Below are 19203 nucleotides of genomic sequence, written 5' to 3'. Positions count from 1 at the left end.
TTTAAGAAGGTGAGGTCCTTGTGCTAAAGCTGTTGTGCTTCTTACATTCTTTTTTATTTTTTACTTCCTTTGTGTACCATTCACTTCAATATGGTTAAGGTTTGACCCAGTTGACTGTACATAGCTGATGATGTCATTTGCTCTGCTACTTTGATTCCCATTAGGGAGCCAGGTGAAGAAAATGAATCCAAAGTTTAAGAAACCGGAAGTAAGGGTTTCCATTAAACTATGTACTGCACACCACAGCCTTTACCAGACCTTGTTTCATGGTGTGGATTTAGCCTATAGGCTAAGCCCTGCAATTTTAATCTGTATATTGTTTCTTTTGTACATCCATCTCTTCATGGTGTGTGTGTATGTGCACGTGCACACACATGCTTTCAAGTGAGGACCATCAGAGGTGACTGGTGAGATGTTCCTGGTATCAAACTACCAGCAAAAAGCCCTTAATTCTACAGACTGTACATGCACACTCAGCAATGACATTATTTTAACTTTTTATTATGTTTTGATTTAATGGCTAAAGACTTGCTTTATTTTATGAAGTTATTTCAATGAGCAAATAATTATTTTTAAACTTGTGGGCCTGACTCAATGGATATGTAAACAGTTGGTACAAACATACCATATTAGAACTTGAAGGTTACAAAACCCAGGAACATGTACTTTTATTTCACCTGTGTTTGCTTGAGTTTCTGGTTGACACAACACATCTCTAAGGTATGGAAATCCCTTCTCCTCTTTTTCTCCCTTCAGGTACCAGGAATTGATTTTGCAGCCAGCAGGAGCATCATGCCCAGCTGTGTCCTTTTTCATTTTTGCCTTTCCTTTGACTTTACCTTATAGTTAGTCAGAAAGCAATCAACCCAACAGTGTCAAAATTGTAGGATTCTAAATGTCTGAGCTATGCACCTCTAAACTTCCAAAAACCTCCTGACTATTTTTATGATCAAGGACCCAAATATGCCTCATCAAGTGCCTTTATACAGAGACACTCATTTAGTTAAATTATTATGTATTGTAATCAAAAAGTAATTATTTTAATGCAAAATCTTTCAATATAGTGATAAAATATTCATGTGAGATTTAAATATGAATGTGAAATTAAATAAACACATAGACACTTTATTATAACTCCTGAATGTAATAAATTAGCATTCTTTGAGTGTACAACTTTTAAATGAGTGTTTTTCCCTCTGCTTTGATAATACAGGTAATGGATTTAAACTTCCTTTAAAATAATATGAAGACATAATCAAATATAAAGTTTGGCTTCTAAATTTACATTTCTTTAATTCATTAACATTCTTATTTATTCTTAACCAGAGCAATTGCTTGAGAAAATAGACTTGAAATAATTTATCAGCTTATCTGGATAACAGTACAAGGATACCTCAGAGGTGTTACAAGCTTGGGTTCCAGACCACTGAAATAAAGCAAATACCATATCAAAGCAGGCCACACAAGTTGTTTGGTTTCCCAGTGCATATGAAAGTTATTAAGAGTGCAGAACAGTATGTCTGAAAAAGCAATGTACACACCTTAATTTAAAAATACCATGCTGCTGAGAAATGCGGTTATCTGAGCCTTTGGTAAATTGAAGTGCAGTAGAACAAGGTATACCTATGCAGAAAATCCTATGGTAGCCAAATGTATTGGACTGTTTAAGACACTTTGTGGACTTCTATGGTACGGGGTGTATTCTAGGAATGGAGATAGCAGATTTTAGGTATACTAAAGCCATGGGTAAGTGAAATGTATTGGTAGAAGGTGTGAAATGTACTGGTAGAAGGTATAAAATGCAGGGCAAAGCTACAGCCGCTAATTCAGGTGTCTCAAAATGTGATACTAAATCTTCCTCTCTAAACCTACTACACTTGCTGAATGTGAATTTATGCTTCCTCCTTGAATATCTTCTGATTAAAAAAAAAAACTAAAGATTTAAAAAAACCCAAAAAACTAAAAAAGCCAGAAATCTGCACTTTAAAATTGTGATATATCCAATTTTGTAAATGTTGGCAAAATTTTTTTTTGAAAACCTCTGCAGAGACCTGCCCTAGAGAGGCAAAGTTAAACATACCTTTCAGAGGAATTCCATCTATAAATGTTGTGTTGATACCAAACTTTTATTGTAAATTATTTATTTGATCAATTCTTCATTTTAAACCTTTTAAAGTTTTCCTATAGTCCACCAATTACTGATTTCTCAGCAGGCCATTTCCTGTCCTCCACAATATAGGCCCAACCTCCATTAAATCCTTATATCCTTCTTTCCCCATACTTGCAAGTACATTTTGTCATACTCTTTCCATCCACTCTTCCATGTTTGTTTCAAAGCCCATCTCAAGTGTTATATTCTTCAAAAAGCTCCCCCTCCCCCTGGACTCCATAATTGGATTTTAACTTTCCTTTTACCTGATGTGCCAGGGAATATTTATCTTCTCAAATGATACAAGTCAGTTTGCTTATTGGTCAGAGTTGCTTGGGTATTTCATAGATAAACTATCTGTACCTAAGGGCATATTCTAGTCTCGGAGCATGCCTGGCTTTGGCTTGGAATATCAGGGTGTTTCAGTGTTTGGATATGATGGAAAGTGAGAGAACTTAATGTGTGCTGAGTATTCATACAAGGTGGTGTACTTGGTTTTATTACTGGGAAATATTTGTTATTTTTGTTCTTCCAATGTTTCATGGTTTTAATTAAAACAACATGTGTATTTAAGCTTTAAGAACTGATATATATTGCCTGGAACCATCTGTTAGAGAAATTGATGCTTGATGTATGTACTTCATACTCATTCATTTACATATTGCCATGTCCACGTTGTCAGCTGGTAAACCTTTTATAAATAGACTCCTAAATTGTTAAACAAAATGACAGCTGTTGGCTGTAATACAAAAAATAAATGTTAATATTTTGGGTTATTCTTCTAATATTAATGAAAACAATTTTGTATGTACTGGTTATGAAAGGACCACTACCTCAGAGGATCATCTTTTACTCTATCCTGTGATAGATGCCAGCTCCAACAGCTTTTATCAAACCACTTACTTCCAGTCTAGCATTCACAAGTTGCAAAATTATCTTCTTAAAGTACATATTGATAATACTACTTCTCTGCTCAAATGGCTTCTCATGTATTTTAGAATGAATTCTAGTTCCTTACCAACACATTTAAGAATCTCTATGCTCTAAATGTAATATATCTCTTTATCATTACTTTTCTCCTACCATTAGTCTATGTTGGACAAATTTATTCCTTATCAAAAACATTTGATTCTGTATCAGTCAGGGATGAATCCAAGAGATAGAAAAATCTCTAGGTATTTTAACAAGAAAGACATGCAGTACGGGGAATTAAGTGACTTGGAAGCTGGCTGAAGGCCAAAAAAGCAGATTCTAACTCAGAATCTGAAATAGTTTCCACAACAAGGAGGAAATGATTAACTAGGGTAGCCATTTGCTCTTAAATTACCACAGAAGCCAATGTCAGAATCAAAAGCCCCTGTTAGAAATGACAGCTGACTTTCAGAATACTGAAAAATGGGCTATGAAACAGAGCTGCAGGCAAACAACTACCAAAATTGGGCTGAAAAGTGATCTCTGCTTCTTTTCAATCATTCTTTTCATCATCAGTTTGGGGAGCACCAGCTTCTTCCTTTGGGAAGGGAACACAAAGTCTCTAGGAGACAGTGGCTGTTCTTCAGAGAGTTTCTTTTCCTGATATGTCAACATTTGATTGGATGAGGTCCTTCGATGTTTATCATACAATATCATTATTTAGAAGGAGAAGAGGTGATCTCTGGTAAAGGATTTAAAAAACATAAAGATAACTTGAGATTGAGGATGAAGCAGTTCAAATGTCTAAAAATCTAAATTCATTTTAATGGATTTAATTTCTGTTCCTAATAATTGAGCACTATAGGAGAGATGACTTGTGACCTGGCCACTTTATACATGTTATCTCTTAACCTTTTCAACCACATTACATCCAGTACTCCTGTAATCCCAACTTAATAGACAAAATTAATCTCAGTAAGGCAAACAGACTTTCCCAAATTTAAACTGAAAAGGTTAGCATTCAGAGTTAATTATGACTGCTGTCAATGTTCTTTCTTCTGTAAAGTAACACTCATTTTTTATGTTTAAATTTATGCCAGTAGAAAACATTAAAAACTTACTGTGATTTTGCATTGTTTAAAGATGTAAAAGTAAGGTAAATGGGAATAAACATGTTTAGTTAAACTCCATTACAAGGTAATTCTAAGTATATATTATTGTGAAAGAACAATTTACATCATTTAAATGGTGTAGAGAGGGTTACTTGGCAAGTATTCAAGTTACTCATAGGGGAAAAGCAGTAGTATTTCACATTGTGGACAATTATTGGTACAATGTGTATTTTTCCCCCTTAATAATTACACATTCCCTCTTGTCACATCTGCACAAGACAGAATAATTAACGTACATTAGCAGCATTGTGGAAAGGACATTTGGTTTTAATTAACATTGGGCCATAAGAAAGGCAATTTGCTTTATATTGCCATTCATTATTTGATGCACACATACACACAGAGCCTGTGCATGGAACAGCAACCACATGAAAAGTTAAAAAGCTTTTCAGTCTGCAGTAACACTGAGTCTACCTAAAAATACATGAAATATTTTATGCAGAAAAATTCCTTTCTTCTTTTTGATGTTTTAGACAATTGTGTGGCATTCTAATGTAAAATAATGTAGTGATTATTACAAAAGCAAACTGGACAATCAGGAAAGCTCCTGGTGTTCATATGGCAGGAGCAGTAATCCAGGACTCATTAGAGACTAAAATCACAATGCACATTCATTTTAAATTATAATTTAGAAGAAGCAGGACTGATACCTTTGAATTGTCTAATACATTTTGATGGAAAAGTTTATCTTATAATTGAGTAAAGTGTCAAATTTATTTCATATACATAGGAATGACTTTAGATTCCCTGTGTGATAAACCACAGTAACCATCTTCCTCCACCAGGAGGATAGTGACCACCTGTATCAGTTAGTTTTTGCTGAATAACAAACAACTCCAGATCTTAGTGTTTTAAAAGAACACCATTTGTTTAACTCATGACTTTGTGATTTGGCAGTTGGGCTGGCTATATCTGGATAGTTGTTCTTGTCTTGGCTTGACTCATTCATATGTCTGAGCTCAACAATATGGTCATCTTGGAAGTGGTTAAGTAAAATTAGCCAGGAGGATGTCTCTGCTCTCTGTTCTCTCTTCTCTTCACCAAATAAGCTGAAACTTGTTTATATGACAGCTGGGAAGGCTTTCAAGAAAGAGAGGAGAAGTGACTCTGGACTTGAGTGCTACACTCATAATTGGCATGCTGTCACTTACACTCATCCTCTTGGTCAACCATGTCACACAGACAACCCATATTCAAGTGATGGAAAAATAAACTTTACTCCTAGATAGAAAGAAATTTAAAGGAACATTGAAAGAGTGTAAACATAAAGAGGACTGAGGGATTTTAGCCAGTTTTCAGTCTATTCCACATTGAGAAACAAATATTGTTGTTCCTTGACAATGAAGTGTTCTACAAACTAAAGTAGGCTTCAGAGGATGGGTGGGTATACCCATGTCTTCTGATCTTCCCAAAACTTTTTCCTTGTCACCTCTGGCTCACCATATCTCCTGTGACTCCTCAGTGAGGTTCATCCTGAGTACCTATTCTGCTGTCCAACATTTCTGTGTCTATCAGTTTAACTTACTTTAACATCTGAATCTTCTACATAAATAAGTGTTGCCTTTATGTTCCCCAAAAGTTGACTTTCTGAGAATGTCTTATGAAACCCAGATTATTACATGTTTTTCATACAGTGTTTCATGTAGTATAGTTGTCTCTTGGTTTCAGGACTTCGCCTTGTCCGTACTCACTCCCAGGATGCCAAAATCTGCAGATGCTCTGTTATAGAAAATGGCTTAGGATTTGCATATAACCTACACAAATCCTCCTGTATACTTGGTCATCTCTGGATTATTATTATTATTGTCTTTTTGCCATTTCTTGCGCTGCTCCTGCGGCACATGGAGGTTCCCAGGCTAGGGGTCAAATCGGAGCTGTAGCCACCGGCCTATACCAGAGCCACAGCACCGTGGGATCCGAGCTGTGTTACCACCTACACCACAGCTCACGTCAACGCCAGATCCTTAACCCACTGAACAAGGCCAGCGATCAAACTCGCAACCTCACGGTTCCTAGTCGGATTCGTTAACCACTGATCCATGACGGGAATTCCTCTGCATTATTTATAATGTCTAATACAGTGTGAATACTATCTAAATAGTTGTAAATACAACATAAATGCTAGGTAAATAGTTGTGTGGCAAAGTCAAGTTTTACTTTTGTGAAGTTTCTGGAATTTTTTTTGGCTGTGTGCCTGTGACATGTGAAAGTTCCTTGACCAAGGATTGAACCTGTGCCACAGCAACAACCCAAGCCATTGCAGTGACAATACCAGATGGTTAACCCACAGTGCCACAGTGGAAACTCCTGAATTTTTTTTTTTTGTATTTTCTATTAATGGTTGGTTGAAACCACAGATGAATAACCCACAGGTACAGAGGACCAGCTGTGTTCTGTGTTTTTCATTTCCACAGTGGTAATCTCAAATTTACTTCATACTTTTAGATGTATCCTTTACATCTAAGGTCTTCCCTGCATAAGACTCATTGCCTTGAAAATGTGACTCTAATTAACTACACTTAATTTTTACACTCATTTGAATTTAGAAAGTGCCTATATCACATATGCTTTAAATATTTGTTGATAGTAATGATTTTGTTGTCTTCCTAACCTCCAGTCTCCATTATAACATGCTGTTGGGCAAGGATAGCATTGTTTCTTTTATAGCATTTATAAAGTTTACTACTATAGGTACCCAGTTATTTTGGGGACTAAATTAATGTGTCTCATCTCTCTATATATATATGTGTATGTGTGTGTGTGTATAAATACATAAGCATATATGCATACACATATATATGTCTACATGTGTTATAAATGTGTATGTATAGATAGATGGTTATCTAGAAGAGATAGTAGAAAAAAACAGATAATGACAAAGTGCTCATTTGAATGTCAGATATAATAACTAACATATTCTTAAAACTTCAGTATATTCATAGACTCAAATAGGGCGTTCTATTTTCCTGTTTTCATACCTTGATTTAATCCTCGTGAACAACAATCACTTATATATATGTGCATAATATGTCCATGGCAAAATTTTAAAAATTATTTTTGACAAGAATGACAAAGTTTACACTCTGAAATAAGGAGTTAATAAAGGGCAGTGAGATGTGAAATAAAAGAAGTAAGATTCCTTTATTTTTAATTTATTTTTTATTGTTATTTATTGTTTTAAGCTTTTAAAACTTTAGTTCAGCCCATAAATTAAAATGAGAAAGTTATATTCCTCTATTTTTTCCAGAAAAAAAATCTTTGGTTTTCAATCTATGTAAGTAAGAGAATATAGATATTATAGTAGTCATGACTTTATTACACTTGAGTGCAAAAGGAGGAGTCAAAATACTTAATTCCTTTGAATATCAGAGAGATTAATCCATTTGTTTTAAGATTAGAGAGGGGCCCTTTTTTAAAATCTTGATGATTTTTAGTTACATATCTCTGATCACACTTAATCTGTAACCTTTCCCACTCCACGTTATACTAGAGTGGTTATTAGGCAGTGAAGGTCCTGTGTCGGATGACCTTGGGAGTAAATCCTTATTCCACCACTTAAATATTGTTTTTGATAATGAGATACTTAAACACTTTAGTGCTCAGTTTTCTCATCTGTGAAAAGTGAGTAAAAATCACATCTGTTTTTTCTGGTATGGCTAAATTTTAAAATATATGCATTATAAGAATTGTAAAGAGTCAGTATTTAATTCAAGATGATGATACAAAAATCAGATGAACTCCCTTAACTTTCCTGCAAACCAGTGTATGTTCATTATAAGAAAAGTTTAGTAAATCTTTCTTAGGCTTGTTTTATTTGTGAAAACAAGAAGTAAAAAATAACTATTGCATGGTAGTAAACATATTCATTAATAAAATAATATGTATACATGCACCTAGAATCAAAAATAAAATTTTGAGACTCAAGTGTAGAGTGTAGGAGTAGACTATATGAGCGGGATGTGTAATGAGAACAAGGTCAAAGTGACTACAAAAAGCCTAAGGCATGCACTGTAGTTATGTCTGTGTCACTAGGGCCCATGAGAGTTGGAACACATATGCTAGCCAGAGCCACATACACTAGTAGGTATGTATTCTACCATTTTAAATTAATTAATTAATTAGTTATTTTATTGAGATGTAGTTGATTTACAATGTTGTATTAGTTTCAGGTTTACAGCAAATTGAATCAGTTACACGTATATGTATGTCCATTCTTTATTCCCATATAGGTTATTGCAGTACCTTGATGAGACCTCCCTCTTCTATATAGTAAGTTCTTCATAGTTATTTCTTTTATATATAGTAATTGTGTATGTTTTAATCCCATCTTCCCAGTTTATCCCTCCCCACCACCATGGTTTCCCCTTTAGTAACCATAAGATTGATTTTGAAATCTGTGAGTTTTTTGCTGTTTTATGAACATTTTTATTATATTCCACTTATAAGTGATATCATATGATATTTGTCTTTCTCTGTCTTTTAATTCACTTAGTATAATAATCTCCAGGTCTATCCATGTTGCTGCAAATGACATTATTTCATTATGGCTGAGTATATTTCATTGTGTATATGTACCATATCTTTTTTGTCCATTCCTATGTTGATAGAAATGTAGTTTGCTTCCATGTCTTGACTATTGTAAAGAGTGCTGCTGTGAACATTTGGATGTGTATCTTTTCAAATTAGAATTTTATTTGGATGTGTGTTCAGGATCATATAAAAACTTTATTTTTTAATAATGATTTTTATTTTTTCATTATAGATGATTTACACTGTTCTGTCAATTTTCTGCTGCACAGCAAGGTGACCCAGTCACAAATATATGTATGCATTCTTTTTTCTCACATTATCATGCTCCATCACAAGTGACCAGACATAGTTCCCAATGCTATACAGCAGGATACCATTGCTTATCCATTCCAAAGGCAATAGGTTTGCATCTATTAACCCAAAATTCCCACTCCCTCTACTCCCTCTCCCTCTCTCTCGGCAACCACAAGTCTGTTCTCCATGTCTATGGTTCTCTTTTCTGTGGAAAGGTTCATTTGTGCTGTATATTAGATTCCAGATATAAGTGAAATCATATGGTATTTGTCTTTCTCTTTCTGACTTACTTCACTTAGTATGAGAGTCTCTAGTTTCATCCATGTTGCTGCAAATGACATTATTTTGTTCTTTTTCTATAGCTGAGTAGTATTCCATTGTGTATATATACCACATCTTCTTAATCCAATCATCTGATGATGGACATTTAGGCATATACCAGGGGGACAAAGCCTTCCTTGAAAAAGATACATGTGCCCCATGTTCACTGCAGCACTATTCACAGTAACCAAGGCATGGAAACAACCAAATGTCCATTGATAGATGATTAGATTAAGAAGATGTGGTGTATATATACACAATGGAAACTTTAATTTTAGTTTTTTAAGGAATCTTTATACTATGTTACCGTATATTTTCCATAGTGGCTGCACCAATTTACATTCCCACCAACAATGTAGGAGAGTTCCTTTTATTCCATAACCTCTCTAGCATTTATTATCTAATATTTTAGAAATGAAGAAGTCAAAGTTCATAAGGCTTGACATGCCCAAGGCCATCCATCCAATTAGGTCTTCTGATTCCCAAACTCATGAAATTTTCCTTTTAGATACACACACACACTTTAATTAAAACATTTTTGTTTGAAACAGACTTTTAAACAGAGCACTTTTAGTTTTAATTAACCTCCTAGGACCACTGATCTCTACCATATATTGCTGATCTCTTTTCACATCATCGTAAGACAAAATAAATAATTAGAATGTCTTAAAATAAACATATTTCAAGGAAGCCTTGGACATGTATAAATTAAAACATCCATCACAGTATTTACAAATTCAAATTGAATGGAAACTATTATAACCCCCAATTTATAGCCCATTTGTAAAGCATTTATGAGATTTAATGCATACTTCTACAATTCAAGTTATTATTTTAAATTACATTTTAATACTAAACGCTGTTAGGCACTTGACTTTAAGTCTTAGAGGAAATAGTTTGTCCTTCCTGTTTTTAAAAATTATTTCTGCTTCTACTTTAATTAGTATTATAATTCACAAGATGAATAGTGAATATAAAAGCATACATTTTATAGAAACTTCCACCTCCACTAGCCAGACCACATATAGGCTTCCATTTTCATGCATCCCTGCCAGTACTCAGAGCAAAGATTTTCTGCCTCAGCAATGATCTCTCACATCATCATGCCCTCCTCTGCTGTTCCTGCTTCTCTCTAGCAGCTTTCTGGTTCCAGCTAGAGCCAGAGGGTTGCAGCCACCTATAATCAGTTCCTAAGCAGTTTGCTTGGCTCCATATCATCAACACAGCATGATGACATCAGTAAAAGCTCTTTCACTCTGGACTCTCAACTATCAAAAACCCTCAGTTGGCCAAACTATAAGTGCTAATAAGCATGCCACACTGCAAATGTTAAACTCATACCAAGCATTTCCACCCATGAAACACAGGGCCAAAAAGAAAAAAAAATTAAAAAAAAGCTTTGATTCAAGGTTTGGAGAAAAAGCTGAAATGTAGGACAGCTTCTTCATCATGGAAATTGACAGCTAACATCTGAGGAGAAGGTATTTCACAGATTGCTGTGCATCAAGCTCAGATGACAGTGAGGCACAAGATTTACCACAGCACAATTCAGAACAGCTATGACTGCAGGTTCCTAGGTCACAAGTAAAAAGTAGGTCATCCTCATAGGGAGATGTGAACAGTCAGCATGTAATCCAGGAGAAATTTTACCCACCATGTTTCATTCAAATGCCAGAGAACATGGGGAGTGAAGAAGGAAGATTCGGCAGAACAAACTTCAAAGTGAGTGGACTGCCAGCTCCTCATGTATAAGTGGAAAACGAGTTCAAACAGATGATTTTTACAAAATGATAATGTCTTAATAGGGCCTCAGTCGCTCATCTTTGAAGTGGTCAGAGCTTCAGATTCAGGGGCTTATGCCTATTCTGTGGCCATGAACAGAGCAGAAGCCACATTTACTGTGCAGCTGGACATCCTTGAAAAAGAACGTAAAGAGCACTGATGTTTATCTACAAACCATAGAGCAAAAAGTTTTTGAGTGAGACACAGCAAAGCTAGAATAAAGTATTTTAACTGTGCCTCCACCAAAGGTGTTCTGGAAAAGAAATCATAAAATGGTACAGTCCAGCATTGACTGAATAAGCTGAGAGCATAACTATAGTTACTTTATGAATAAAAGATATAAATAAGGAAGATGCTTGATGTCATACTGTCTACATTTAAGTAAGGTGAGATAATGACTACATGTAGTACAAAAAACTCTTCCAACTCCTAAGTAGTTAGGTATTCATCCAACTTTCAGCAAATGTTTAGCATGTAACACAAAAAGTCTGGATGTGGAACAAGCTTTTAACCTGGGAGGAGTTTCATCATCTTACAAGTTCAATCTGAAAAATTTGGATGACTTTACCAACATTGAAAAACACAGTGATTATAGTATTAGTAATATATTTGATTGAATTTTTAAAATAAATTCATAACTGTATTTACAGGTTATGGCTTTAATTTGGGAATATAACTGATATACACATATGTACACGTGCACATACACAATATAATATTATGCCTATAAGTATGTGCCTAATATTTAAACACAAATGTAGTACATATATATACATATATATTTATAATATTATTTATCCTTTGACTCTTGCACATTTGAGCTACTCTGGATAGTGAAGCCTACAGAAAAACCTGGGTTCATAATTGTAGAAGACAATAAACGTGGGATTTTAACATTTAAGTCATACACATTTAACAATTTAAAATTATGAGTTAATATCAACTTCAATAACATTATCTAATCCTTCTAATAATGTTTATTGGTACTACTTTCTAAATAATGAATACTTTATAATCTTTTTACCTTGTACTTACTTATCTTATTTGGCTCTGTAAAAAATCTTGCAAGTTAAATATCATCCCACTTTACAGATGACAAACGGAAACTTAGAAAACTTAAGTCACTTGTTCAAGAGGATGTATCTAAAACTGGCAGTGCTAGGATTGTTTCCTAGCTGGCATGATTCAAAAATTAATGTTCTGTTGTCTTGCAGCTTTCTTAAGACATACCATAAAAACTATGATTTGGTTTGCTTGAAGTCATATTTTTGAAACATGGTTATAAAAGTCATAGCTAAAATTCAAAGGGCATTATTAAGACAGCCAATAGATTTATGCAAACTCATTTTTAAAAATCATATTTATGGAGAAGTTATAAAGCTACCCACAGCTTCATGAAAGGCAAGATAATCTGTTCCATTTCTTTCAGGTACAGTGTTAAAATAATAAAAGAAACGGTTCTTTTTAAGGTACCTCTGCCCTATTTTCTCTTGTATATGAAAAACAAAATCCTGTTTCTTAAGCTCCAGAAGATGGAGTTGAGGTTAGGTGCACAAGGCCAGTGGCAGACACAATGAGCCCTATTTGCTTTTCCAGAACCTTTGTAAAAAGTGTTAACTATAAGAAGTCTCAAATAAATGTAAAATGGATGAAGGTTAGTACTAAAAGAAAATTTCACAAAGAAAAATGTTAATAGCTCATTTTCAACTAATAATTCAAGATAATTAAAAATTGAATTTCAGGGAGCAGAGCAAGATGGTGGAGGAGTAAGAGGTTATGCTCACCTTCTCCCACAAATGCATAAGAAAACCCACATCTACGTGTAAAACAACTCACACAGAACCTCAACTGAATGCTGGCAGAAGAACTTAAACCTCCAAAAAGGGCAAGAAACTCTTGACATAACTGGGTAGAACAAAAGAAAAAAAGAGAGAGAAAAGGAATCAGGACAGGACTAGCATTCCTGAGAGGGAGCTGTGAAGGAGAAAAGGAACCCACATCCTGGAAAGCCACCTAACTAACGAAAAGATCAGCCAAGTTGGAGGGACCTTCAAGTTGCTGAGAAAAGCACAGCAGCTGGATTGAGAACAGCAAAGCAAAGTGAGAGCCACACAGATCATCTGAACTACCAGCCTGGACACCACAGCCTGAGATGCTTGGGCAGGGGCTGGGCTGAGACTTAGGCTCCGGAGGTCAGTCCCGGGGAGGGGACTGGGGCTGGCTGTGTGGGGACAGCCTGAGGGGCTAAGGAGCTGTGTGCCATAGGCAGGGGAGCGGTATGCTACAGGCTAGGGAGTGGAATGCCACAGCAGAGGGAACCCAGGAGAAGGTCCAGACCTGCAGGAGAGGCAAGGTGCCATTGTTGGGGAGAGCGAGAGAAGGAGGAGTAGACTGCCATAGGAAACTCCCTGTGCTGGAGCGCGTGTATGCTTGCAGGCTCTGAGGGCAGGGTGGCTCTGGCACAGGCTAAGGGCAGCGATAAGCCTCCTGCTTGTTTAGGGAAGAATGGGTGCTTCTTCTGCAGGCTACCAATGGCCAGGCACCTCTTGTGTGGACTAAGGGCATTAGGAGGCTAAGTGCAACATGTTGCCTCTTGCATGATCTACAGGTGGCAGGGACAGACCGCAGTGGTCGTCTCAGAGGCCAGAGGGATGTGTGGCTTGCCACCACTGGGGGCCTGTGAGTGGGCTCCACCTGTGGCCCCAATCCCCGCGGGGGTTGGCAAAAAAAAAAAAGAGGGCACTGCAACCAAGTACCATACGCTGTTGCTCTCACTCCCCTAGGAATACTCCTGCCCTGCAGCTGCCACTGCCAATGCTCTGAGCAGCACCCAGACACTTGCTCATTGTCCCTTCCCAAGACCCTACAACTAGGAGCAGCTGATGCAGCACTTCCTGCATGGGCTAAGTGGGACAGGGTGCTTCTTGTGTGGTCTGCAGGTGACAGGGGCCCAACTGCCACAGTTATCTGTGATTCCAGAGGTGGACATGGCCCACTGCCACTGGAGATCCCTGAACAAAAATCACTTGCAGCCCCAGACACCTCAGAGGGCAACACAGAGAAGGACATTTTGATGGAACACCACCTGTTGTTGCTCTCACTCCTCTAAGAGCACACCTACCCAGCTGCTGCCACTGCGACATGCTCTGGCTAGTGCCCAGATGCTTGATCATGGTCCCTTCCCAGGAACCTGCAACTAGGAGCAGATTGTGCAGCATCTCCTGTGGAGGCTAAGCAGGACAAGGTGCTTCTTGCATGGGCTACAGGAGGCAGTGGAAAACCACCGTATTATCTCTGGCTCCAGAGGTGGGAGTGGCTCGCCACTACTAGGGGTCTGTGAACAGATACCACTTGCAGCCCCACTTACCTCAAGGGCACCACAGAAGAGGGCATTTTGACTGAACACCCCAGGGACCACACCAGCCCTGCTGCTGCCACCACTGCCAAATGCTCTGGGCAGTATCCACACACCTGATATCTGTCACTTCCTGGGATCCTGCAACTAGGAGCAGCCTGTAAAGCACCTCCTATGTGGGCTAAGTGAGATGGGTTGCTTCATGCAAGGTGTACAGGTGGCAGGAGCAACCAACTGCAGTTATCACTGACTTGAGAAGTGGTCATGGCCCACTACCACTAGGGGTCCCTGAACAGGCACCACTGCAGTTCCAATCACCTCAGAGGAGGGCATTGCAATCAAACACAAGCTGTTGTTGCTCTCACTCCCCTGGGATCTCACACATTGCTGCTGCTACTGCCAAATGCTCTGGTCACCTTGTAGATCTGTCTGGAGCTCATTACCACTTCCCAGGGACCTGCAACTAGGAGTAGCCTATTGCACCTTCCTGTAGGTCCTTGTTGCTGTTGAGAGCCCAACAACCAGGCACTGACTCCTGGCCCTTTCCATTGCCTCCTTCTCCCTGAAAACACACTGAGAATCCAAGGGATAATAGCCTGCTCACACCAAAGAAAGAGACAGCAAAGATTCAAACTCCCACACCAAAAATAAATAGTAACCTCCCCCAAAATAAAAAAAGGGTCCTCTTGCATAGACGTAGCCTTACAAGACTACAGTTTGGCTTCCCAAAACTCACAGACAAAAACACAAGCAAGATGAAGATGCTCAGAAACCAGTCCCAGTTAAAGGAACAGGAGAATTCATCTAAAGCAGACAACAATGAAACAGACCTCTGCAGTCTAACAGACATTGAGTTCAAAAGGGAGATATTGAAAATACTGAAGGAATTAAGAGAGGATATGAGCAGTAATGCTGATTCCTTTAGAAAGGAAATAGAAAATATAAGGAGGAGCCAAGACAAACTAGAAAATTCATTTATAGAGATGCAAATTGAGCTAAAGGCACTAAAGAGCAGAATGCACCATGCAGAGGACTGAATTAGTGACATGGAAGATAAAATCATGGAAATCACCCAATCAAGACAGTAGACAGAAAACCAAATGAAAAAACATGAAAGCAATATGAAACCTATGTGATAATATAAAACACGCCAATCTACACATAATAGGAATTCCAGAAGGAGATGAAAAAGTAAAGGGGATTGAAAATATATTTGAAGAAATGATGGCTGAAAACTTTCCAAATCCAAAGGATACTGATATCAAGATACAGGAAGCACAGAGGGCCCCAAACAAGTTGACCCAAACAGGCCCACACCAAGATACATTATAATAAAAATGGCAAAAGTTAAAGATTAAGAGAGGATTCTAAAGGCAGCAAGAGAAAAGCAAAGCATTAATTATAAGGGACCCCCATAAGTCTATCAGCTGATTTCTCTACAGAATTACTACAGGCCATAAGTGGGCAACAAGATATATTTAAAGTGCTGAAAGGAAAACATTTGCAGCCTAGAATACTCTATTCAGCAAGAATACCATTTAAAATAGAAGGGGAAATAATTTCTCCGACAAACAAAAGCTAAAAGAGGACAGCAGTACTAAACCCTTTCTAAAAGAAATACTGAAAGGGCTTCTCTAAATTAAAAAAAAAAAAGTAAGAAGAAGAGGATGGAGGAAACCACAATTGAAAAGCAATCACTTAAATAAACCAGCATACAGATCTAAACATGAAGATGTTAAGAAAAAAAAAATCAAAATCATACAATGTGGGGAAGGAAAGTAAGAAAATATAGATTCTTTTTTATTTTAATGATGTGTTTGAACCTATATGACTATAAGGCTAAAGCAAGTAGATGTAGGGGAAGGGTTCACAGACTTAAAAAACAAGGCAACCACAAATCAAAACCAAACATTACATTCACAAAAACTGAAAAGCAAAGTACTCAAGCAGAAAATAAATGGAAACCATCCAACCAAAAAAAAAAAAAAAGAAAAAAAAGAAAAGAGAAAGATAGAATCAACTGGAAAACAAGGTTTAAAATGGCAAGAAATACATATCTATCAATAATCACCTTAAATGTCAATGGACTGAATCCTCCAATCAAAAGACACAGAGGGGCAGATTGGATAAAAAAGCAAAAACCTGCAATCTGCTGTCTACAAGAGACCCACTTTAGGGCAAAGGACACATATAGATTGAAAGTGAGGGGGTGGGAAAAGATATTTCATGCCAGTGGTCAAGACAGAAAAGCAGGAGTTGCAATCCTCATATCACACAAAATAGATTTTTAAATGAAGACCATCAAGAAAGACAAAGAAGGACACTATTTAATGGTTAAAGGATCCATTCAAGAAGAGGATATTACAATCATCAATATATATGTCTCTAATATAGGAGCACCTAATTACCTACAACAATTACTATCAAACATAAATAGAGAAATATGTGGGGATACAATCATAGTAAGAGACCTGAACACCCCACTCACATCAATGGACAGATCTTCTAGACAGAAAATCAGTAAGGCAACAGAGAGAGCGAGTGAGAGATCCTAAAGTATATAATAGAAAAGTTAGACTTAACTGACATTTTCAGGACATTACAACCAAAAAAATCAAAATATACTTTCTTCTCAAGTGCCATGGAACGTTCTCAAGAATTGATCGCATACTGGGGCACAAAGCTAACCTCAGCAAATTTAAGAGTATAGAGATTATTTCAAGTATCTTCTCTGACCACAATGTCATGAAGCTAGAAATCAACCACAGGAAAAGAATTAAGAAAAAACTTACTACATGGAGACTAAACAATATGCTACTAAAAAAAGCATTGGGTCAATGAAGAAATCAAGAAGGAAATGAAAAAATACCTCAAGACAAATGATAATGAAGACACAACCCCTCAGAATCTATGGGATGCCACAAAAGCAGTGCTCAGAGGTAAATTCATAGCAATACAGGTCTTCCTCAAAAAAGAAGAAAAATCTCAAATCAACAACTTAAACCATCACCAAAATGAATTAGAAAAAGAAGAACAGACAATCTAGTGTCAGCAGAAGGAAAGAAATCATAAAGATCAGAGAGGAAATCAATAAAATAGAGATTCAAAAAGCAGTAGAAAAAAAATCAATAAAATAAAGAGCTGATTCTTTGAAAAGGTAAACAAAATTGACAAACCTCTGGCCAGACTCACCAAGAGGAGGAGAGAATAAACCCAAATAAATAAAATAAGAAATGGAAAAGGAGAAGTCACTATGGATACTACTGAAATAGAAAAAAACCATGAGAGAATACTATCAACAATTGTATGCTAACAAATTTGACAACCTAGGAAAAAAACAGACAATTCTCTAGAGACTTACAGCCTTCCAAAATTGAATCAAGAAGAAATAGATCAGTAGAACAGACTAATCACTAGAAATGAAATTGAATATGTCATAAAAACACTTCCTACAAATAAAAGACCAGGACCCGATGGCTTCACAGGCAAATTCTACCAAACATCAATGAGGAACTTATACACATCCTCCTTAAACTTTTTCAAAAGGTTGAAGAAGAAGGAACACTCCCAAAGACATTCTATGATACCACCATCACCCTAATTCCAAAACCAGACAAAAACACCACCAAAAAAGAAAACTATAGGCCAATATCTTTGATGAATATAGACACAAAAATTCTCAACAAAATTTTAGCCAACTGAATCCAACAACATATAAAAAAGATTATACACCACAACCAGTTGGGATTCATCCCCGGTGCACAAGGAGGTTCAATATACGTAAACCAATCAACGTCATACACCACATTAACAAAAGAAAAGCCAAATACCACATGATCTTCTCAATAGATGCAGAAAAAGCATTTGACAAAGTCCAACATCCATTCATGATCAAAACTCTTACCAAAATGGGTATAGAGGGAACATATCTTAACATAATCAAAGCAATTTATGACAAACCCACAGCAAATACAATACTCAATGGGTAAAAGCTAAAAGCCTTCCCACTAAAATCTGGAAAAAGACAAAGATGCCCAATCTCACCACTGTTATTCAACATAGGATTAGAATTCCTAGCCACAGCATCAGACAAACAAAAGAAATAAAAGGCATCCAAATAGGAAGAGAAGAGGTAAAACTGTCACTTTATGTAGATGACATGATACTATATATAGAAAACCCCAAGGACTCAATGCAAAAACTGCTTGAACTGATCAACAAATTAAGCAAAGTATCAGGATATAAGATTAACATTCAGAAATCAATTGCACTTCTGTATACTAACAATGAGATATTAAAAAAGAAAAATAGAAATACAGTACCTTTCAAATTGCCCACCAAAAAATAAAATATCTGGGAATGCTCCTGACAGAGGAGGTAAAAGACCCATATGCTGAGAACTATAAAACATTAACCAAGGAAATTAAAGAAGATGTAAAGAAATGGAAAATACCCCATGCTCCTGGATTGTAAAAAAGTAATATAAAAATGGCCATACTACACAAAGCAATCTACAAATTAAATGCAAACGCTATCAAATTACCCATGACAGTTTTCACAGAACTAGAAAATAGCATCCAAAAATTCATATGGAACCACAAAAGACCCAGAATTTCCAAAGCAATTCTGAGATACCAAAACCAAGCAGGAAATATAACTCTCCCAGAATTCAGGCAATATTACAAAGC

General features: G+C 36.7%; 1 pseudogene; it reads left to right on the top strand.

The window, feature by feature from the left end:
• The first annotated feature begins 1709 nt into the window (after positions 1–1709).
• Positions 1710–11777, top strand: LOC125124703 (myotilin-like; annotated as a pseudogene).
• The last annotated feature ends 7426 nt before the right edge of the window (positions 11778–19203 follow it).

This window comes from Phacochoerus africanus, chromosome 4, assembly GCF_016906955.1.
Source record: "Phacochoerus africanus isolate WHEZ1 chromosome 4, ROS_Pafr_v1, whole genome shotgun sequence".
In the NCBI taxonomy this organism is placed as follows: Eukaryota; Metazoa; Chordata; class Mammalia; order Artiodactyla; family Suidae; genus Phacochoerus; species Phacochoerus africanus.
This window is presented reverse-complemented; position numbering and strand designations above follow the sequence as displayed.